The sequence below is a fragment of the Falco punctatus genome (assembly GCF_963210335.1).
Source record: "Falco punctatus genome assembly, contig: scaffold_76, whole genome shotgun sequence".
Taxonomy (NCBI): domain Eukaryota; kingdom Metazoa; phylum Chordata; class Aves; order Falconiformes; family Falconidae; genus Falco; species Falco punctatus.
The window spans coordinates 124,101-148,411 of NW_027660277.1; the positions used below are offsets into that span (position 1 = coordinate 124,101).

Sequence of the window (24,311 nt, forward strand, 5' to 3'; positions counted from 1 at the left end):
TGGTGCGCCCCTAATGCCAATAATGAAGATTTTAGTGGTTGTTCTAGTTTTGCTAGATCGGCCGTGGTGACGGCTAGTTTATTCATTATCACCTCTCAGTCTATGGAATTTAATACTCCGAGTCCTGTTCCTAACATTCCAGTTACATCTCTCACTATTCTGTTTCGATAAATATTTCCCCTTTTTCTTAACCAAGTTGTCCATCCCTCATAAGAGGTTCGTAAGAAGGGGGAACAGGATGGCTTAGCATCAGAAACATTGACTTGTATTTGTAACTCTATTCTTTTAAGAGACCATTCTGGGTTAAACAACATTTGTTGCTGACCTGTATTTCTGATTACATATGGTCCAATTGTATAAATTTTTGGATTTGGTTTAGTTAATTTAAGATCAAGCGTTAATGGGGTTGTTGTAACTGTGGTGGTGGTAGGAACAGTGGTTAGCATGACTGTTATTTTGATCTTATAAGTCAGAGCTGTTCTTGGGGATTCCTTTCCTAGGCATATTATAAAGATGGGCTCGGTTAAGGTAAAATTGTGCCAACATTCCCGTGAATTAAAGCACATGGTTGTATTTAGAAGGGTAAATTCCTTATCTACCTTTCTGACATTAATCAGGGTGTCTCCTGAAATCTTGGTGTTATCCTTTTCATTATATGTTTGACACCCTACTTTTATCCTATCTCCTAATTTTCCCCATAATGGGTCGACTTTGTGTACATCCTCCCGATCCCATTGATTCCTTTGGTACACCTCATTTTCAGAAAAAACCACCATAGCTAGTTTCATCTTTGAGTCCACCTTTCCCATTATTCCAGTGTGTTTTTTCTGGGCATGATTCCAAGGCCAGTTATCAGGCTCTTGGTTGTAGGCAAGAGAGAGGGTACAAAAAACCACAAATGGTTTAAACCCACTATTGATCATTTTAAGAATCTAAACGTTCCTCATATATACACATAAAATCTGTTTTGATCAAAAATATCTTTGTTTGAGTTGGGGCTTACTGATAACAAGTTGGGCAAGACTGGCCACTGGCTCAGTCCCAGACTCTTTTTTTCTATATTGTTTGTTGTGGTGCCCTTCCCATATGGTGGATCCACAACCGCTCAGGTTCACTTACTTGCCACCCACATTGTTCCCATTTGTCCGAGTAAATTTGAGTTTCAGTTCTTTTTTATCTGGGGTTACTTTCCACGAAGTTGCAGGGGCTTTCTTGATCCGGGTATGGTGAATCCAAGAATTCTGTCCCTCAACCTTGATTGCAGTGTAGGTGGTGAGTAGGACTTGAAAAGGTCCGGTCCACTGTGGTTCCAGGGTTTTATCTGCAAAACACTTAACGTATACATAGTCCCCTGGTCGTATATCGTGAACAGGTCCATCCAGACCCCTACTGCGTGTTCCCATCACATGCTTCTCAATTCTTATTAATTGTTTGTTTAGTGCCACCATATAGGAAGTCATTGTTTCTTCACCAATCTGTGAAGACGTCCCCTTTTGTACCCCATAGGGTCGTCCATATAAAATTTCAAATGGGCTAAGCCCCTCTTTTGCTCTTGGTCTAGTTCGAATTCGTGTAAGAGCTAATGGCAAAGACTGGGGCCAAGTTAGATTTGTTTCTTGACCTAACTTGACAATCTGTTGTTTGATTAGATGATTCATCTTTTCTACCTGGCCACTCGACTGTGGTCGGTATGGGGTATGTAATTGCCAATCTATTCCTAGATGGTGGCTGATCTGTTGTGCTATTCTGGACACAAAATGTGGTCCTCTATCCGAGGACATTACCGCTGGGACTCCAAACCTAGGTATTATCTCTTGGAGCAGTATTTTGGTCACTTCCCGGGCTTTAGCAGTTCTGCACGGGAAGGCTTCTGGCCAACCTGAAAAGGTATCTGTTAGTACCAATAAACATCGATACCCCCCTTTTCAAGGAAGTTCCGAGAAATCGATCTGCCAATGTTGCCCTGGAACATTTCCTCTACTAACGTTCCCTAGTTTTATTTTATTTGCTGTATTGGGATTATTGCGTAAACACATTTCACATTGCTGAGTCACCTGTTTTATTACAGTATACAAGTTTTGCCCTATGAATTTCTGATTTAGACTTTTACATAAAGCATCAGCTCCCCAATGCGTCTTATTAATAATAGGGCTGTGGTCCATATTAAATTGGATGGTACCACTATACGACCATCCCTTAAATAAGTCCACTTGATTTTATTTTATCATTCATGTCCTGAATTACCTTTAAGTTTTCTTTAGAATAGTTTGGCTCCTGATCTGTACTTACAGTTTGGATTTTATCGTCTGGTATTAAGGATAATTCCTCCTTTCCTACCTCCTCTGTTACTCGTCTGGCCTCATGGTCGGCCAGGCGGTTTCCAATTTCCAAATCAGTGCCTCAGAGTGGGCCATTCCTCACATCAAGGTCTGGCATGGCACATGTTCCCACCGCTCAACGCCTACTGGGTTGCAGCCAACAGCGGAGCTCAAGATCCTTCTTGGTGGCAAACACAGAGGCCAACCAAGTCTTGCCCTTGACTATGGTAGGAGGCACCTGACCAACCTTATTCCTTGTACTTCGTTGTCAATGCAGAGTTTCATCTGCACATCCCATAACAAGTCACTGTCATGGCAAAACACACAGATTTACATTAGTAGAACTACTACAGAGTGTATTTTATTTCACTTTTTCTGCCAATATCCCCACAGCCTTGCTGACCAAGGGATATTGTTTTTATCTGAACTGGGCAAGCCTCCCCCTTTATCATTTTTACTGTAACAGGTAAAGCATTTTTCACCTTTCCTGGAATTAATTTTCAGATACACCTGGTTAAAAAATTCTTTTACTTCAGGGAGGTCCTCTTTTCCTCTTTTCTGTTGAATTAAAGATAAGCTCAATATTTCAATTACTTGATCATATTTAACTTTTAATTTCATTTCCCCTTCTCTAAACGTCTAGATGTTCTAATAAATCTCATCCCAACAAAGATTTTGGTGAATTTGGCATTCTTGTTTGTTTTCTTAGTTTGTACTTTAAAGGTTTCAGGATGTTTTCCTGGTGGCCAGCAGCTCCCACAACTGTACCAATTTTTTTTATTATTATTATTTTTTACTAAGTTTAACAAATAAGTTGGTTTTGTATTCACTAAAATTCCACCTCATACCCATTCCCTGCCCTAAAAGGGGCCGTTACTGGTCCTGTTGTACTGCAAATGCTGCAGCAATTGGGGTGACATTGTCAGGTCCTTCTGCTCAATCGTCAGCAACAGCAACCCCCTCCTCCCCACCATCAGGAGGATTCGGGGCAGGAGATGCTGTTCCTGCTCTGCAGGTTACACAGGCCTGCCTCTGCAGCAGCACTTCTGTTTTAACTCTTTCTTACCCTGAATGCAAATCTGCTCCTTGTTGCTTTAAGTCTGTGTTATTACATATCAGCCTTCGCAGGCAAACAGCAAACACCCTGCCATGCGTCCCGCAGGACTCAGCCGCACCTTCGAGGGGATACGGGGCTTTGTACAAACTCACCCCAATACCCTAACACTTTCACAAGGTCTTTGATTCTCCACTCCCCCCTCCCACCCCCCTCAGGTTTTACATACATTAGTACAAGTTTTTATCTTACAACGTGTTTCATTCTGGTTGCTCCACAGAAGGAACCACAACCTGAGCTTTTTAACACAAAAATTTCAACAAGAACATCTTTCTAGTTTAGGTCTTAGGGTTTTTTCCTATCCTTTTCTAGAGCCATAATCAAAGATCAGGTGATGTTAATCCCGCACTCTTTCTAGTGCTAGTACCATAGGATCCCGAGGGGGTACTAATCCACAGTCCATTTGCCACTCTGGTTTGTCCTGGAGGACAAAGAACATGTCTGCATATGATACTTCGTCCCATTTTCCCTCTCTTCTCAGAAAAAACATTAATCGCAGAAGAGTGTTATAATCTAACGTTCCTCTCTCCTGAGGCCATTTCGCATCACTCCAATTTATACAAAAGCCACCACTGATTACAATATTTAATCCATTTCCTTCTATTTTCGGTACCACCATGTCCTACGATATCACTCCAATGTTTTAATATACAACCCAAGGGCGATTTTTCACAGGGCTTACTCCTTCCATTTCCCATTTTGCAATTTTAATTACTTTGTTTTTCTCCGGCCGCCTTAGCCACCCAAGGTCGGAAACACGGATAGAGCTCCTTACTTGTTTTGCACTCAAACGCGCATCTCAAGCACTCTTGCACTCACACTCAGTCAAAATAATTAAGCTATACACGGAAAATCAAAATGCGCATCTCAATCACACCATTCACACTCTCCGGGCAGCCCGCAGTCACACAAGCAGTATGTTATACGGTACCGTGCACTTATGTACAACTTTTAGGAACACTGACAGTTCACAAAGTATGCATTTCAATGAACAATTGCCAAAAAACAAACAACAAACAAAAAACACATTTTTCCTGGTCTTAAGCAGAGTGTTAAGTTTTCCGCTATTTGCCACGAATTACCAGAATATTATTATTTTTCAACATACATTTCATAATTCCAAGTTTTGAACATGTAACAAGACAACACATAGAACAAACAAGACACAGAGCGCTATTTCAGTTGTTACATTCTAGGAATTCCCCAATTCTTAAGACAACCCAATGGAAGTTTTTAGCTCCCCCCCCCCCTTTTTTTTTTTTTTTTTTTTTTTTTCTCTTTTCTCCTGGGGACTGCGCTGCGCGCCGGACGTCTCCGTGCGTCTCACCAGCCGCCCCGTTACTAAACATACCGTTTTATCCGCAGATCCAGGGGTTCTCTTCTGCTCCCGGGTGAACAGCTGAGAAGAGGAGGCTCCTCCGAGGAAATCTCCCGGGGCACGCCTAGGAGCGTCCGCTCCGCAGCTGGTCCCTCAGCCGAGCAGAAATCCTCCTGCCTGGCTCGCCAAAACTGACGTGCGGAATTTGACTCTATAACTCGAAAGTTATAAAGTAGGTATGTTTATTGCGCGCAGATGCACGGGGGATCGCTCCTCCACAAGCGTGCATACCCGAAGTGACGAACCATCCCACATTTATACAATGAAACAAATGAATATTCAATTAACGCCTATACATATTCGTTACCTAAACCCCGCTTCGTATGTTAATTAGCTTATCAGTCCGTTTCCTGGAATGTGGTGGTCTTGCAGGTTTGTAGGTGATTCATGTTCTTGTAACCATCCGATCTTCTCCAGCAAGGAAACTTAGCACTCCCTCCCTCTAGATAGCATTGGAATATCTCTCATCCTTTTCTCATTCTTTTTTTTTTTTTTTCTTTTCTTTTTTTTTTTTTTTTTTTTTTTAAAATAGCCCCTTTTGTTAGAGGAAGAAGGGCAGGCGTCTCCTCAAAACTGTCGTGCGAGCCAAAGTCTTTACCCCCTTAGTCCCGGCTTGCACAGATTCCCATAAGTCCTCTCCCACTTTCTTCCATGTTTCATTATTATATACATCTTGCGTAGAAGCAAGGAAACCACGGCGGCGACTCCAACATAGCAGATCAATTACTGCCTGCCGTGAGACTGGCGTTTCAGTTTTCTCTGCCAGTTTCATCAAACTGTCTACGATTGCTTTTTCCACCGCTGATGCAGTGATTCCCATCCTGCTTAAGTTTCCTGACTCACCGGTCAGCCGTGCACGTTCCACCTTTCTTCGGGCGCCCAGCTCTCTCTCCGCTGGCAGCAGGATCCTCGCCGGCTCCGCAGCTTGTAACACGGTCCTTAACGAATCCTCCTGACTTTTCGACCGATCCTGTCGTCAGGGTCACCAGATGCTGCGGGCATTTCGGGCGAGCGGGAGTCAGATTCAAATACTCATGGAGTTCAAGATCTGATCCGTTTATTGTACAAACCAGGTACACTTTTATAAGGCACTCTATAAGCATGTGATAATATGATTGGCTATTTTACAGGCGTATAATAATATGATTGGTTAACAATTGTTTATTGGCAAGATTTCTGTTTCTACTTTTTCAGGCACGTAGGCTCTTTTCTGCTGTTTCCCAGCTCCTCTTATCGCGTCCTGCTGGCCCTGGCCTTGTGCAAGCATCCGCAATTTGTTCCTCCCTCTTCATTCCACTGTTCTGATCGTGACCTCGTCTTATTTCTTCAGTATTTTTCCACTTGTTTCAAAGTTCAGTATAATCATTCAATACAGCAAGAGCCCCAAAAATATCCTTTTGAATTGTTTCAGTTTCTTCTTCAATTTTTCCCAATAAATCTAGATCATGTTCCACATCCTGAGTGACATTTGGAATGTGGATACAACAGTGGTCCAGTTTATCTTTGGGATATCCACACACTCCATGTTCTTTAAGCAGGAGCATATCTAGTGCCATTCTATTTTGTAAAGTCATTCTGGAAGTTGCCTGTAGTTGTATATTCAATTCCTTAAACCCCTTCTTGGTAACATTTGCCAATTTTTCCACTTGACCAGTTAAATGATAGAGCCATGCTCTGTTTCTATATGAAGCTATAGGATTTAAAAGTGATTCCAGTGCCCAGCCAATTTTCACTCCTGTAGATGGTTCATTCCAAACATCATCATTTATCCCTGATCTCTTTATTCGTTTCAATTCTAAATTCTCTAGAGATCCTTTAAATGGTGATTTCTTCCAAATTGGACACAATGTTGGCATGCCTAACGTGATTTGTTTCACCTTACCATCTAATGGTAGGTGTGTTGTCCAGGTTCCGTCACTTAATGCCCAAACTAAATGTCCTGGACTTCGAATAGTAGATTTTCTACAACTAAACAAAGTTCCTCTTCTGACTGTAAAAGCGCTGGTTAAATTTAGAGTATTCTTAATACCTCGACAAAACCAACCATATTTCAAAGCAGCAGCCAACGGAGGAATTCTTTGGATTACTAAGTCTGCATTACTGCAATCATACACTTTTTCACATTTCCACCATGGCACTATTTTATTTTCTTTCTCTCCCGATGTAGTTGACCTATCATCTACCCAGGGTAATACTGAAAAAAAACTTTTCCATCCCATGTAAAACACCAAGGAGTTCTTGCTATATATTGAAAATGGGAAAATATGGACATAGACCATATAGAGTCCCACTGGTCTACTAATTGGGTGCTTTGGCCAGTTTTGTTACACTTCCATTCCATAACACTTTTGCTCACATTGGTTTTAAATTGTTCATCATAAGAACACCATCCTACATTCTTAAATCTCCCTATTTTGGTAAAAACATGATTTAACAATTTTTCACAATCTGCCAGACTACCTGGAGTTTTCCATTGTTTTCTAGTGACTTTCACTTGTTCATACCATTGAGTCACTGGCCTCTGTTCACAATAATGGGTTTCATTTTTATGTTCCAGGTTAGTCAAATTCATAGTTAAAATTCCCCATGGAATAGATTCACCTACTGCTCTTGGTATAGGTAAACAAGCAGTGATCTGCGTGATGTTTTGTAAATTGGCAAATTCTTTAATCAATCCTACCATCAAATTTTCCTCAGCCATTTGTTTGGGAATTTCAATCACTTGTTCTGTTTCTATTTGTCTTTTGTTCCTATTCACCAAGTCATCCAATGATCCCACCAACACTATCAACCAAAAGAAAATCCAAAAACCAATCATAACTTGATCTGCAAAATTAGACATGTTCCAAAGTCAATTTTTAAGTCTCTGGGTCACGATTAGCAATCTTCCACGGAGTAGATGCTTTCTTCACGGTGCTTTCTTCACTCAAGTATAATATATCCAAGCATCCGATTCTGCAATTTTGATAGCTGTAAAAGTGGTTAGCAGTATCTGGAAAGGTCCTCTCCAGCGCTCCTGCAAAGGTTCGGAGGTCCACGTCTTCACATAAACATAGTCTCCTGGCTGGAAATCATGCACTGAATTTTCCAGGGATAAAGGTCTATTCCAAATTACTGCACTCCGAATTGCAGTCAAAGTTTTTCCTAGAGAAAGCAAATAGTTATATACATCCTGCTTTCCTTTCACGTGTATGTTTGGATTTGGTTCTGGAGACTCATATGGTTTTCCATATAATAATTCATAAGGACTGACTGAGGTTCCACTCTTTGGTTGTACTCTGATTCGTAATAATGCCAATGGAAGTGCCTGAGGCCACTTTAAACTGGTTTCTTGACAAATTTTACTTATTTGTCATTTCAAAGTTTGATTCATCCTCTCCACTTTTCCACTAAATTGTGGTCTCCAAGACACATACAAATCCCAATTAATACCCAACACTTTGCTAACACTTTGGACTACTTCAGCAACAAAGTGTGGACCTCTGTCAGAGGAAATTCCAATAGGAACTCCAAATCTCGGAATTATTTCTTGTAATAACCACTTCACAACCTCTTTTTGCTTGTGTGGTGCGACAGGGAAGGGCTTCTGGCCATCCTGTAAAAGTATCAACCCTTACCAGGATGTACCGGTACCCATTTTGTCTAGGTAACTCTGAAAAATCTACTTGCCAATAATCTCCAGGTTCTGTACCAGATTTCAGTCTACCCATTTGAACCTTTTTCTTAATCACTGGATTATTTTTCAAACATACTTCACACTTTGCAGTTACCATTTTAGCTATTCCCAACATCTTAACTGATATTACTTGCTTTCGTAAAGATGTTACTAAGGCTTCTGCTCCCCAGTGACATTCTTGATGTCTTGTTTGAATTATCTCTCTCATCCCAAGAGGTGGAATTACTACTTGTCCATTAGGAGTTATCCACCATCCAGCTAAGTTTTTCTTAGCACTTAATAACTGACCCAATTTGTCATCTTCCTCTGAATATCTCAGTTTTTCCCTAGGAAGGGTTACTGTTTTAGAAGGAATTATTGCCATTTGCAATGCTTGTTTCTTTGCTACCTTTTTTTTTTCTCTCTCTCTTTTTTTTTTTTTTCTGTTTTTTTTCTGCTAAATTATTCCCAGATATTATTTTTGTATTCCAAATCTGGTGTGCCTTACAGTGCATGATTACTACTTGATCTGGCTTTTGAACTGCTTGCAATCATCGTAAAATTTCTGTTTGATGCTTAATGTTTGATCCTTGAGAGGACAATAACCCCCTCTCTTTCCACAAAGCTCCATGGACATGCACTACCCCAAAGGCATATTTTGAATCAGTCCAGATATTTACTCTCTTGTCTTTGCTTAATTCTAAGGCTCGAATTAAAGCGATGAGCTCTGCCTTTTGGGCTGATGTGGTACTCGCCGATGCTCCTGCTTCTATAACTGTAGTCTCTGTTGTTACCGCATATCCGGCATATCGAACTCCTTGTTCCATAAAACTGCTTCCATCAGTACACAGTTCCCAGTCTGGTCTCTCCAACGGCACATCCTTCAGATCTTCACGACTGGAATAAACATACTCGATGGTAGCCAAGCAATCATGTTCCAGTCGTCCTTCTTCCTGTATGGAACTTAAAAACACTGCAGGATTTACCAGGTTAGTTGTTTTTAGAATCACATCATCTTGTTCAGTCAATACCACCTGGTATTTCATCATTCGGCTGGGGGTCAGCCAATGTCCCCCCTTCTGTTCTAGGACAGCTATCACCATGTGTGGAACATAGACTGTTATTGTTCTTCCCAAAGTCAATTTCCGAGCATCACTGTTGCTGTCACTGCTCGAAGGCAGTTTGGCCACCCTTTACTCACTGTATCCAGTTGTTTAGAGAAATATCTGACTGGTCGTTTCCAGCTTCCTATCCTCTGGGTTAACACGCCCAGTGCAAGGTGTTGTCTTTCATGTACGAACAGCTGGAAATCTTTGGTTAGATCCGGCAGTCCCAAAGCAGGTGCAGACATTAAGGCACGTTTCAACTCTACAAAAGCCTTTTGTTGTTGTGGGCCCCATACTAAGGGAGAGTTCTTCTGGGCCTCGTACAGCGGTTTAGCTATTAGCCCATAGTTCATGATCCAAAGGCGACAACACCCAGTCATTCCCAAAAATGCTCTGAGTTCATGAATATTTCTCGGCTCAGGTATACCACAAATAGCTTCTTTCTGATTTTTCCTAATTGTCGTTGCCCTTTTAAAATCTCAAAGCCGAGATATATCACAGTCTGGCAGGCTATTTGGGCTTTCTTCCTAGATACCTTATACCCATTTAGTCCCAGGAAATTCAAAAGGTCAATAGTCACCTGTATACAAATAAATCTTTCTTTTGTAACAATCAATATATCATCCACATATTGTAAAAATAAATGTCCAGGTCTTGGTTTATCCTGTTTCCGGATTTCAAATTCCTTTGCTAAATGATTTCCAAAAATAGTTGGACTGTTTTTAAATCCTTGGGGTAATCTAGTCCATGTCAGCTGCATCTTTTGGTTTGAGGATTTTCCCATTCAAAAGCAAACAGTTTTCTGCTTTCCTTTTCCAAAGGTATACAAAAGAAAGCATCTTTTAAATCAAGCACTGTAAACCACTGATAATTCTCCCTCAATGCTGTTAACAGTGTATAAGGGTTTGCTACCACAGGATAAATATCCTTAACTATTTGATATACTGCTCTCAAGTCTTGCACCAGCCTATATTCACCCGAGGGTTTTCTGGCTGGTAAAATAGGAGTATTATACTCAGATTCACATTCTTCCAAAATTTTATACTCCAAAAATTTATCAATCAATTTCTTCAATTCCTGTCTCACTTCTGATTTGATTAGATATTGTTTAATTCTCACTGTTCCTGCACCTTCCTTCAAATCTATTTTAACTGGTTCTGCTAGTTTCGATTTACCAGTAATATTTGTTTCCCATACAGTAGGGATCACTGCCAAATCCACCTCTGGTGGAATTTCTTGTTCCTTTACCTTTTCTTGTATCATCAAGATTTCTCCCGTTTTTGACTCAGGTATTTTCAAGAAAAGTTCTCCTTCGTCAAAAACAATCTGTGCGTTTAATTTGGATAACAAATCTCTTCCTAAGAAGGGTATCGGACATTCTGGTACATACAAAAATTCATGTGTAATTATCTTATTTCCAAATTTCAAATCCAGGGGTTGCAGGAATGGCCTGTTTTTGTTCCAGTTTTTCCTTTACAGGTATTTAATAAAAAAATGTCGCTCCTGTATCCACTCCCAACCTCACACTTTAAACAACATTTTTTTTCCACTTTCTTATTATCAGAAGTTATAGCCATTACCAAATTATCTCTAATAGTTAGCTTACATTCATCCTGCCAATCCTTTCTTTGTCTTAAGTAAAAAAAAACCAAATCCACATCTGGCATTTTATTCCATTTCCCTTCTCTTTTACAATACAGCATTAACTGCAGAATAGTGTTATAATTCAGTGTCCCATTCGTGGGCCACTTTTCCTGATCATCCAATATATACAAAGGTCACCAATTATTACCATACTGAAATTATTACAATACTCAATCATCTGGCTCTTTTGCAGATCATCCTGTAATTTCCCCAATGTGCCAATAAACATCCCAAGAAAGAATTTTTCGGGATTTTGTCATTTACAGCAAGATTACCCATGCTTTTACTTTTAAACAACCGAGTTAACTTAGTTGCCATGGCATAATTACCCACAGTACAATACACAATTATTCAACTCTGTCACTCCAATCCGCGGATCCACACTCCACACTCGCTTTCGTTTTCAATTATACGTCTCACCCTTACAACCACACTCACACTTTCCCACAGTTGCTTTAAACAAGCATATAACACAATTTTATACCTCTTAATTTTCTTCTTAATACACAAACTCACAAAACAACAAAAAAGACAAACATATAACACAATATTATACCTCTTAATTTTCTTCTTAATACACAGGCTCACAAAACAACAAAAAGCACTAAAACTTCTAACTTCTTGTTAGAGGCACTACCTTAGAGAACACTATAGCATATAGTTTCTCTTGTCTACACTTTTGTCCAACCCTGCAATAGCTTTCGTTATGTCTTACGGGCAGACGCCTAGGCTTCCACTTCCACAAGGATCCTTTTAGTCCAACCCTGCAATAGCTTTCGTTATGTCTTACGGGCAGACTCCTAGTCCTACCCTGCGCAGGTCTTTCACTGCGTCTGACAGGTAGACTTGCTCAGTGGGACTCCAACCCACTGGTGGGACTCCATCCCACTCTTTCCCATACACTTATTATAGTGGGACTCCTGCCCACTTCCTCTAGTGCACTTACTTACTACAATTAAAAAGAAGAAGTGTCTTACCCAAAAAAATCCAGGGAACGTCGCGAAGAGCCTTACGGATCGGGGATCGATGGGTATCCCCGAGAAATCCTCGGTGCCGGCTGGAACCGATCAGGTCCCCGACTCCTCCGGTCTCCTTCAGCGAGGTCCCATCTGGGTCGCCAAAACTGTTACCGAAATCTCGGAATGAAGAACTTATCGACACCAATGTGATGTAGATAAGCAGACACTTCTTTATTAACGGCCGGGTGCGTGAGCGAGTCCTCTCACGATCAACGCACACCAGGTCCCAAAATCAGATTCCATATATAGAACTTATTCATACATATTCATTAGTTATTCATGCATAATCATAACATTTCCCGTAAATCATTTACATACTCTCCTCCTATATCCGATTCTGCGCAGTAAAGCTTAGAAAGGTCTAGAAATGGGTCTAGGGTACGATTTGGGTAGGTGGTATATGAGTCGGTGGTCGCGATCTCCCCCTGCCGGAATTACCTTTTACTAAAGTTCACGGTTTCTTGGCAGGCACCTACAAGCTGTTCCAGTCGACTCTCCCCAGTTCCCATTAATCTCATCCTCTGACATTTCAATGCACCTCTACATACAGAAGACTGGTTAAGTACAAAGGAACCTTTCAACCCTAAAGTTATTACCTAAGTTTTAACAATGGTTCCAGCCCCTTCTTCTAGCCTTGGTACAGGACGTACAAAAGATCTCATAGCAGCTTTTACTGTGCAACTATAAGTTTCATTACAAATGTTTTTCTTATTCTTCTATATTTTAATTCTATTAAATGATTGTATAAAATCAATTAATCAATCTAATATAATCAATCAATCTTAACTTATTAACAAATCGATAACACCCCTAGGCTACAAGCAAGTGCGTAGCAGAGTTAGCGCCCTGGTAACACGAGGCAGTGCTGCAGTAGAGACTTTGCAACCTCTTACCCCCAAGGGAGGGCAATTCAGCTTTCAAAAGCTTAAGGGACCATGGGTCCACAGCGACACAAGCAGCCAGCTTCTGCCTAGCACCCCTCCTGCCTTGGCTTTCCCCCTGTTTGGGCTGACGCTGCATTCAGCCTGGTGCAAGTGACGTGCGGAATTAGACTCTATAACTCGAAAGTTATAAAGTAGGTATGTTTATTGCGCGCAGATGCACGGGGGATCGCTCCTCCACAAGCGTGCATACCCGAAGTGACGAACCATCCCACATTTATACAATGAAACAAATGAATATTCAATTAACGCCTATACATATTCGTTACCTAAACCCCGCTTCGTATGTTAATTAGCTTATCAGTCCGTTTCCTGGAATGTGGTGGTCTTGCAGGTTTGTAGGTGATTCATGTTCTTGTGACCCTCCGATCTTCTCCAGCAAGGAGACTTAGCAATCCCTCCCTCTAGATAGCCTTGGAATGTCTCTCATCCTTTTCTCATTCTTTTTTAAATAGCCCCTTTGTTAGAGGAAGAAGGGCAGGCGTCTCCTCAAAACTGTAGTTGTCTCCTCAAAGCTGTGTGCCTATATGACCAGACACCGCACCCATGACTAGTCACCATACCCACATTCCTTGAGCAGACATATACAATCACGATCGATGTCCATTGTCCCCATTTCACACTATTTCTCCATATCACAAGGTCCCACTTTGGTGGGGTGGTAGAGCGTGGCTGAAGGGTCAGCCCGCTCTGAAGTGCTGAGTCAAGCCTTGCACGGGATGCCATGTCCCACGGTGTCCCTGGAGAGGGGGCTTGGAGCATAATGTGCATCTGCGTGAATGGCGAGAGGCATCTTTCTCTCTCAAGGTCGTGGTTGTCTCTGTGAAACCAAATCCTTGCTGCTTTAGTCTTGCCCTCAGGTCCCTGGAGAAATCCCGTGTGCATTGCTGTGCAGGTGGTCCCAGTGCCCCTCACCAGCAAGGGAGCTGGGAAGGCTGCCAGTGCTTGCTTTTGGGGGGGATTTATTTCTTGGGCTCTTAATTGCATTGCTGTTGATCCATTTGCTCCTTAGCAATGACAACGCCTTGACAATTACTTCCTTTTACTTCCTTCAAGTAGCTCCAGTTGTTGAAGTTCCTTTTTTCTTTATCCTCCTGCTGATCTGAACTTGCATCCTCCCCTGCCTACCCGGCACCTGAAAGAGGGAGCTAAGTAAATATGGCATGCCAAGACTTAATAAGGCAGGTAGCTTTCAATTGGCTTTGCAATACCTTTGTTACAGTAGTGTGGCCAAAAGAACAACAACAACAAAAGCAAATAACATTCTTCATTTGCTAATGAGTTTCTGAGGATCGAAACAGTGCAGGACGTGAAGTACCCAGATAACAGGTGCTTTAAATTCATATGGGCTGCCCATAGCTTTTATTTTAGAGGGCTTAGCTGCAAGATTGAGTACAAAATTGCCAATTCAGAATGGCTTGCTGAAGGTGAAACGCTTTCCTGAAATGCGGTATTAAATCATGCAGGTTGCTTGCTGCAGTTCCCTTCCTAGTATTTTACCTTCCAAATAGGAAAAGCAAAAGCCCTTCTGCAGTTTCTAGGGTGAATATTTGAGATGTCTAGAAAAAGAGATTATTCTTTTTGTCTTGGATGGGGCAGCATCTGTGTTGACAACCTTAAACCCCAGCTGAGCAGGTGGTAGGTGAGGTGCTGGGTGGTGGGTGAGGCGCTGGCTGTCAGCGCCTGTGTTAGAGCAATAGGTACGTGTCTGTGCCTGGGCTGGCTGCCTTAGGGCCCTTCCAGGAGGGGATGGGGATGGGAGCAGAAATCCCAGCTGTGGGGGAGTCTGGATCAGTTCTGCTGAAGGGAGTTTGCTGCTGTATGCAATTCCTAAATCAAAGTGCTTGCTGCTTCAACAATGATAAAAATATCAAATTAATTAAAAGCACTGAGGAAAACATCAGGGCAGCCAGTGAGTGATGAGAAGCAGAGCTTTTATCAGCTCATCAACAAAAGCGCTGCTGGGGGTAATGGCTCCTGGCCCTATGGCAGCAGTTTTACCACTGATTTCAGTGGGGGCAAGGTGATAGTTCCAGCGCAGCGACGCCACGCCATACATCTGGAGACTGCTCTGCTCATCTCTACAGTAACATGATTTTGGTAATTTGATTTGCCTTCCTGCTGCTAAACGCCAGACAGCCGGGATGGGGGGGGATTGCCTGGCTCTGTTCTGCAGAAGGCAGTGGCTGGGACTGCACAGCCGGCTTTGCTCTGGTGGGGTGTCTGAGTGTCCCCCGTGTGCAGCTCCCGATGCCGCCTGCCTGGGGTGGGTGTGCTAACCAGGCACCCCGTCACTTACTCCTCTAGAACAGACCTTACAGAGGGGTGTGATTAAGGCATCAGCCAGAGCTGTCTCTGTGTCCCCTGGGGCTGGGGTGAGATGTAAAGGGAAACGGAGTTCAGACACAGGAAGAACTAACACCCTTTAACTCTAGCGCAGAGCTGGCGTAGGCTGCTGAGGGCAGGGGTGGAACTGTTAGTGCTTTTAAGTACTTGTGAAACCTCTTGCAAAAACAGTTTGGGTCTGGAGCTGAGCCAGCTCTGGTGTGGGGAGATGGACCAGGTGGCTTTTGAAGGGTGCGTGTCCCCAGCCTTGGCCCTATAACGCTGTGAGAAGGGGCAGGAAATACACCCGTACCCTACACTGCCCTGACGCTGCCGCAATTGTCTAATTCCGTACGTCACCAGCTTGTGAAGTATTTCACCAAAGACTGACCGTTGATCACGTATGTGGTGAAGTCCTTTTGAAAGTGTACCTGAGCATCCCCTGCCAAACTTCAATGAGGTCGCCACGTTGCTGGCATTGGAGTTAGTGCTGTGGCACAGCTGGGTTCTCAGTGGTGCTTCCAATAGTCTGCGGTGGGGATTGAAGCAGGTTCCATTAGTGCTGTGATCCCTTGCACGAAGAGACTGTTCTGGTGTCTCAGAATCAAAGCATCAGATAATTGTGGTGCTGTCAGCTTGCTGCGAAAGCGGGTGAATCAGTGAGCTTGTTTCTTTGCAAGTTAACGACCCTGTGCAAGTCATGCTACTGGAATGAAAGCTCATGAAGGTAAGAAGTACTATTGCGTTACTGAACGATACTGCTACAGTCCTAGAAAACAGCAGTTTTCCTTCTGCCGTGGGAATGGTGCTAAAAGCATTGTGCTGAGATTGTTTCTTTCCCTGCAGGATTATTTCCACGAGCTCATCTGCATCACAGAAAGGGAGAAGTTTGTTGTGCCTATCCGAGCTATAGGTGCCCGAGCTATCCTGGACTTCCCCGACCAGGTGAACTTCTCAGCCTGTCCCGTCAAGTACAGCACCCAGAAAACGCTGCTGGTTTGCAACATTGGTAACCGGGTGGCCCGCTACTGCATCAGCACACAGAGGTAGGGAGCTCATCTCTTTTTGTGCAAAACACTGTGGTGTGATAATATAGTTGGGAAACAGCGACAAAAAGGAACCAGAGCATGTGAGCTGCTGTACTGCTGCCGTGGCTGGAGATGGGCAGGGCACGTGGGTTTTGCTGTTGATTATAGTGTTTGAAGCATGGCGCAACCTCTGCTTAAACTCTGCAAGCTGCAGAGTGGAGTTTTATAGTGCAACGGTGTCTTCAGTGCACAGTCGTGCAAGGCTGATTCTGCTAGACTGAAAGAGAAATTGTAAGAAGGCAGCTGGACTGCCCTTGGGCTCTGGAAGATCCTGCGGGGCAGACGACAGCTCTAGGAGCTCAGTTCCTGCAGACCAAGGGCAGTGTTAAGAAATGGGCAAGCTCTGAGCTGGTGGAAGAGGCATTTAAGAATTTATCAGCAGCTTTATCAGCAGTTTGTCTCGAGTAGCAAGTGCAATCAGAGATGATAGATCAAAGCAATTGGTATTGAGACCCTGACAAAAACCCTGTGGGGTCCAGAACCTGGTTTTCCAGTAGGTTTGATCTGGTCCCTGGGATCCAATATTCTTCATTAGAATTAGCTCTTAATTGGAGATGAGCTGGCAGCAGCTTCAAAACTGCACTTTAGCCCCAAAGCAGAATGCCAATGGGCGCACAGGCCAAAGGTGCAGCAAATACCTGGTGCATGGGTTGGGAGCCTCTTGTAGAGCTTTGTCTCTCTCAGATCTCCTGGAAAGTGCTCTAGCACTTTGTAGTAGCTACCAGTGAGGGAGAGGGGGGTTAAGAGACAGGGTAAAGTTTAATGATTATAATAGTCTGCTTAGCTGTTTGCCAGATCTTACATGGTTTGCTTGGGTGTTGTGATAAGGTATACGGGAGTAAAGAGCCTTATGACCATGTAAGTCCAGCTTTATGACCATATAAGTCAAAAGAACAATTACAACCTTGCAAGAACAAGCCAAAGCTGGTTCTGCGGTTTGGACAAAAACCAGGACGCTACTGAGCCTGCGCCAGATGTGGGGGTAACTAGCAAGACTCACCTGCCTTCATCCTCAGGACCCCTGACGACCACCACCAGGGGACACTGCGCAAACTCAGTCGAGAAAAAAATACGGAAATGGCTCGCAGAACTAATTTTAATACGAAGCGGGGATAGATAATGCATATGTATAGGCGTATTGCAACACATTATGAATATGTAATGAGATGCCTTATAAAAACAGAGCAAGTTTTCGTGTCAGGCGCGCACGGTTTTGGCGGGACTACCCCCCGTGCTGCCCAGCACTACATAAACATACCTACTTCACAATCTTACTGATTGTGGAGTCTGCTTTCCGCACGTCAATGGGAGTGTGGGGGCCAATGGGAATCAGCTGAAGCAAGGGAGGACAATCTTTCTCCCCATGAAGACGGTCAAGCACTGGAGTAGATGTCTAGCGAGCTTGTGCCATGTCCATCCTTGGAGCTTTTCAAGCCCCACTTGAAGGAAAGCCTGAGCTACTTGCTTCAAACCCATAACTGATAGTTCTCTGAGCAGCATGTAGGCCTGGACACCTCGGGAGGTCCCTTCCAGCATGAATGATTTTGGATCTTCATCCACTATGGATGTTGCCTTCATGATGGCAGGGAAATCGCTCAGGTTTCCAGCGGCTGTTGAAGCCTAACAGAAAGTTGGTCGGATGACCTGTGACGTTCCTTTCCCACTCCAAGCTTTGCTGCTCAGATGCAGGGCTGCTTGGCTGGTTCCTATTGATTCCTGTTCTTCACCCTTTCCTACCTTTTCCCCACCTTTCCCACGCACAGTTGCTTCTCCTTGACTACCCTTGTATCCTCCCACGCAAGCAGCCCACCCCTCCTTTCCCTTTCCTCCCTGGCCATTGTCTGTCCTCCTTTGGTGATTCTTTGGAGGTTTTCACCATAGGTGGCCACTCAGACAAGGGATTGATCATCCCCCTTGACTCAGCATCATCCCCCTTGACAGAGCACTGTTGTGGCCACATCTGGGTTATCTGTGCCTGGGCTTTGAGGTTTCCCATTCTGGAGGAGTGGGGAAAAACTGGAGAGGCTGTGGAGGATACCTGCCTGGATGGAGTTTGGAGTCTGTGGAGAGAGACTGAAGGTGCTGGGCTTCTTGAGACCGACCAAATGGATCCTCAGGCACTACAGTAGTAGCATGCAGCTGCTTGAAGGGGGCTGTCAGAGATGTCAGAGATAAGGGAGTGATTCCTGATAGCGGCAGGAAGACAGAACCTCCACAAAGTGCTGCTTGGAAGGATAAGATTGGATGTGAGGAAAAAGAAATGTCCCTCGGAGGGTTGCCCTCTGATGCCAGACTTCACCCAGAGGGAGCCTGGATCAGCCCATGGCTTTGAGTTTCAAGGAACAAGCAGGGATGAGGGGAGAAACTTCAGAAAAGGCAGAGAAATGTGGGTGTGAGTGCTGGGTAGGAAAGCAAGGAAGAGTCCAACCACCAGAGTGGAAAGAGGTGCCACATGGACAGTGTAGGGCAACTTGCAGTGGAGATGGCCCAGGGCTGCAGCAAGGCTGAATGGCCCAACTGGGGGCTGAGGCCTCTGTCCCCTGGGCAATGGCAGTTGCCCATGTCATCTAGGCCTGTGACATGAAAATTGATTTGGAGGGTCTTCTGTTCTGCCCTCCAAGAGCTTGGGGGTCAGGGCTTGGTCTTTCTGCTTCACAAAAAAAATCCAAATGTGTTTTGCAGCATTACAGCTGCACACCGACACAGTGCCTTTGCCTACCTGCAGTTCTGGCCTCTAATTAGCTACTCGAACGAGTCCATGGGGACGCTTTGTCAGCAATGGCCCTCAGCGGGACCCATCAATGTTTGAAGGTATTTTCAGTGTTGCTTCTGACTTACATTCCTTCAGTGGCTGGTTCAGTCTGCTCTCAGTAGCTCAGGTTCATGGCAGGAGCCCCCAATGCCCTAACGAGGTATTTGCCTTTTTGTCATTTCCTTCAAGTCTTCAAGACATGTGCAGCTAATTGGAGCTGTTTCATTCATATAAACAAGGGAGAAGATTTCAAAGTGCACCTGAAAATAATTAATTTATATTTCATAGGTTATATTTTTCTACTTTTTAGGTTAGAGGGGAGGTTCTAGCAGCATTCTCTGCAGGAGTGGGCTGGAAACTAGGACCATGCATGGCAATCAGTTAGCTGAGGGGAATGTGCTCGAGCTTGTCTAGACAACAATTAACATGATGAGGCATGTTTGCAGAGCACAGGGGAGTGGGAGATGGATGGCGCCAAGGAAAGGTAACACCTTGCGGTTAATTGATGGCAGCTAACCACCAATCGGGGATTGCCTAGTCTGCAAGGCTTAGCTTCAAGAACCAATCTGTTTCAAACGCGCAGCTTCTGAAAGTGTTTATAAACTCGTGCTTCTGTACAATAAATTGACATTTGCTTGCATCAAGCTGCGTCCCGTCTCTTCATTTGCCGCAAATTGGTGACCCCGACGTGATCCGTTTAAGGATCTGACGTGAAGGGCTCTCGAATCGCCTATCTGAGCGACATGCAGCAAATCCCACAGAACTTTGAATGATCTGCTGAAAGGAAGCAGGAGCCGGCCTGAAATCCCTCCGGAGTTGAGAGGTGAGCTGTGGGAAATCCGTAACGGGGAATCAGGCTTCGTCCCCAGAAAGAGACGTATATGGACTCATGAAGGGTCTTCTAGTCAGATCCAGGAGTCCATGCCTCAGTCTCCTCAAATGGTGACCCATATGGTGGTGTTCCAAAGCCTTAGAAGAATAAGGACGGAGCTGGTCAATAAAAAAGACAGCTCGTGGAAGAGGGCTGCGTTCCAGAGGAGACGGCTTGGCTGAACGATCGTCTTGCTGTCTGGACCAGGCGGACAACCTAAACCCCGAGGATAACACCTGTATTCATCGAGACAGGTGAGCAGCCAAGAAACTTTAGAGACTTTGAAAGAATGAAAGTTTGTACATACAGCAGCCAATTGTATGATGCTGCCGCGGAGGGGAACTCCGTGTCAGGAATGCATTTAGCACCTTGGTGGCAAATTCTAACTACTCTTTGCCAAGTGTGGACTAATTCTACTAACGGTGCTAAACCAGAGGAAGCTGTAAATTCCACCGACAGCGCGACTCTTCTCAAGACACCGTCAGCGATGGCGATTCTGTCCACATCTCCTCTGCCCCCAAAGCTTCTGTCACTGACTGCAGCGACCCTCACAACACAGGAGCAAGCACGGGAACAGGACAACTTGGACAATGATTCCATTGACACTGATAAACCTTTTGATCCAGGTCCTATAGATCTGGAAAAGGAGCTAGACCTTTCCCCCACCCCCTTGTCTCTCCTGATGCATTGATTGTATTTTTGGGGAGGGTGAAAGGGAGTCTGAGGGATTGGTGACAGGAATGCAAGCGGGAAACACTTCAGTGATGGGTTTTGGGAGTCGCTATGGCATGTTCAGTATTTTGTCAGACAAATCAACCTGCAGAGTGGCAGCCTGTGCAATACGAGGCTGTTAAAGAGTTAAGCAAAGCAGTGCGGGAAGGGAGGATTCATAATACATTTGCTATGTCCCTTCTTGAAGTGATGGCAGAGCCTTATACGCTCACACTGCATGATTGGAAGTCATTGCTTTGTATGGTACTAACTGATACAGTATATGATGTGGTTATTTGATTTTTGTGAGCTACGTGTAGTGGCCTTGACTGAAAACCTTAATCGGGGAATTGCTGTTAACTATGAGCAGTTGGCTGGAGAAATTAATTGTGCCGATTCTGTGACTCAGGCAAGGTATCCCAGGGACAACTGTTTGCAAATGAAGGAATGGCTATTAAGGCAGTCGGGATGCGGGAGTCTTGCCACAGTCTTGCAGGGTCCTAGAGAGTCACTAACTTTAATACTAACTTGATTGATTGGCTTCAGAATATTTTGCAACAAGTCGAACATCAGGAAGCTCAAGGGTTGCTTTTAAAACAACTAGCTGTGATAATGTCAATGAAAATTGTAAACCGGCAACTTTCACAATCGCAACCCCAACATGTGTCAAATGATTGTAACGCAGAACTCACAGCAGACTGCAATTCTCAGGCTGAGTTCTGGAATGCAGCATAACAGATTTTTGCTTCTCTAATCTCTTCTGTAAGAATAGTACACGCTTTTAACTTGCTTAGCAAATTAGGCTGCTAGCTTGCTAAACAAAGTAATACTACAAATACTATTTTTTTTCTGGCTTATTAACAGATGTTGATTCTGTCCATCATATGTTGCTTCAGAACCGAGTTGCTATTGATTTTTATTATTAGCACAGGGACACAAGTGTGAAGACTTTGATAGGATGTATTACGTGAATCTGAGTGACCACTGTGAATTAATTTACAAAAGTATACAAAACTCAAAAGCCTTAAAACAAAGATCTGCAACAGAGCCAGGGGTGGGATGCCTTTGGTCTCTTCTCACGGCTGGGAAACTTTGGGCCATGACTCAAAAGTATTACAGGATTTATTATAATTATCTTTAACCACCTTATTGATGTTTGCCTTATGTCTCCCATGCCTTTTTTTTCCTGTATTCAGTGTTTAGTTGATTGTAACATAAAGCAGGTCATGGTCACCCAGCTACACACCCTCTTTGCCTCGTCGCAATTAACAAGCAAAAAAGAGGATAGAGAATGTCTGAAGAGAGAGATAGGAGAGGAAGCTGGAGAATATGTGACCTAACAAGAGATGAGAGAACAGCTAGGTATTATGAAGGAGAAGAGGAAAGATAAACATGATTATCTAGTGTTTAATAGGTGTCTGCATGCTTGTAGAGATATATAGCTATGTAACTACATGAATGATTTCTGCCCTGAGCCTGGTGGAGCATACAGCTGCGGTCTGTGTCCGGGCTCAGAGATGTAAATAGGGGCTTCTCTGTTATGGTAAAAGTGTTTCTCTTTGCATAAAAAAAGAGGGAACGAAGGGAATGACCCCAGAGGTATGTTCAGAGAAGGCACACTATGTTTCGAATTTTTTGACTGAACCAGTTCTTGTTTGGTGTACCCTTCCACCTATGTATAATGTTAATCCAAAAGAAGATGATACTGTTTACACTTTGAATGTCGATCATTGTCTTTCTGTAGATGCTAATGTAGTAGGAGGCTATGATGGGAACGTGTCGCAGCGGTTCTTCTCTTATCCAGAGTAACAGCAGGGAAAGCATTAAAGAGTTAAATCACCTTGTTTGGTAGGCAGTTAAGAATGTGAGTCAAAATTGCCACTGCTTTTTGTTGTTGGTTCAAGGACATGGCTGTGAGGATTTTGATGGTATGTGCTGCGTGGATTTTAGGTGCCCCACTGCATTAACATGTTATGAAAATCTTTGAAAATGTCAGCCTTTTTGGCATCCATTCACTCAATTGGCAGTATTGTTTGTTTGCTATTACCTTGGTTGCTGTCATGTTTGCAAGGGCCCTGCAGAACATGGCAAACCTGGTCCTAGCTGTTCAAAAACAAAAAGGGGAAATTGTAAAATTGTACGGAACAGAGACAGCGGGTTATTTTGACATTGATAATATGTCTTAGTTGCTTTTTTATTTGTTCTATTACTTATACCTTGTTTTTACTCATTCGGTTTCAAAGGTTCTTTTTATGCAACAGGAAGGGGGAGATGCAGGAGCGGTCTCGAAACCAGGACCACGCGTGGCAATCAGTTAGCTGAGGGGAATGTGCTCGAGCTTGTCTAGACAACAATTAACATGATGAGGCATGTTTGCAGAGCACAGGGGAGTGGGAGATGGATGGCGCCAAGGAAAGATAACACCTTGCTGTTAATTGCTGGCAGCTAACCACCAATCAGGGATTGCCTAGTATGCAAGGCTTAGCTTCAAAACCAATTAGTTTAAAAGCGCAGCTTCTGAAAGTCTATAAAACCTCGTGCTTCTGTACAATAAATTGACATTTGCTTGCATCAAGCTGCGTCCCGTCTCTTCATTCGCCGCAGTTACAGCTTATGCTGTTCTTGAGAAGAGAAGGGAAATGGGATGAAGTGTCATATGCAGATATGTTTTTCACGCTGCGAAACCATCCGGAGTGGCAAAGGGACTGTGGGATAACACCCCCACAGGACCCTATGGTACTCGCATTGGAGCGAGAAAATAAAGGGGGTAGAAGTAAACTAAAAAGATGCTGTTCTTCCTGCAGCATTGGGCAGAGGTGTACAAAGGCAGACAAAGTTCACCAAGCCCCAGAACAAGACTTAAATGACTTGTTTAAACCTCCCCCCCGGGCACGGGACCAGGATGCGGACTCGGAAGGAGCTTCAAATCCTCCTGATAGCCCTGTATCTTCCCACACTCGGCAGAAGTCTGCCCTGACTATTTTACAAGCACCCCTCCGAGAGGCGGTGGGGCCAGATGGTGGAACAATGCTAATTAAAGTGCCTTTCTCCACTGCTGATTTGGGAGAGTGGAGAAAGATTGCAAAGGATTATAGAAGTGACCTGATAAGTGTAGCCAGGCATTTCCAATTTATCGTAAAACAACACAATCCCGATTGGAATGATATACAATTAGTATTGGAATATTTGACTGAAACTGAAAAGCAGCTAGTTTTGAAAACAGCAGGAAATTTGGCCGAAGACCATTATAAAATTACAGGAGGGGATGTTAAGGAACATTTCCCCCTCCAAGACCCAAAGTGGGATGCTAATAGATCGGCACATATGCAAAGATTACAGGAATATCAGGAATGGATTTCGAAGGGAATGGAGAGAGCAATTCCCAAAAC

The 24,311-nt window shown here is 43.7% G+C and overlaps 1 long non-coding RNA gene across 1 annotated transcript in view; it reads right to left on the bottom strand.

Annotated features, from left to right (window-relative positions):
• Positions 1–2,235: 2,235 nt before the first annotated feature.
• The window catches only part of LOC308057294, a 105,848-nt gene continuing 83,772 nt past the window's right edge, over positions 2,236–24,311 (bottom strand). Inside the window, exon 2 of the long non-coding RNA XR_013925203.1 lies at positions 2,236–3,567. This is a non-coding gene — a long non-coding RNA (uncharacterized lncRNA). The remainder of the gene's footprint in view (positions 3,568–24,311) is intronic.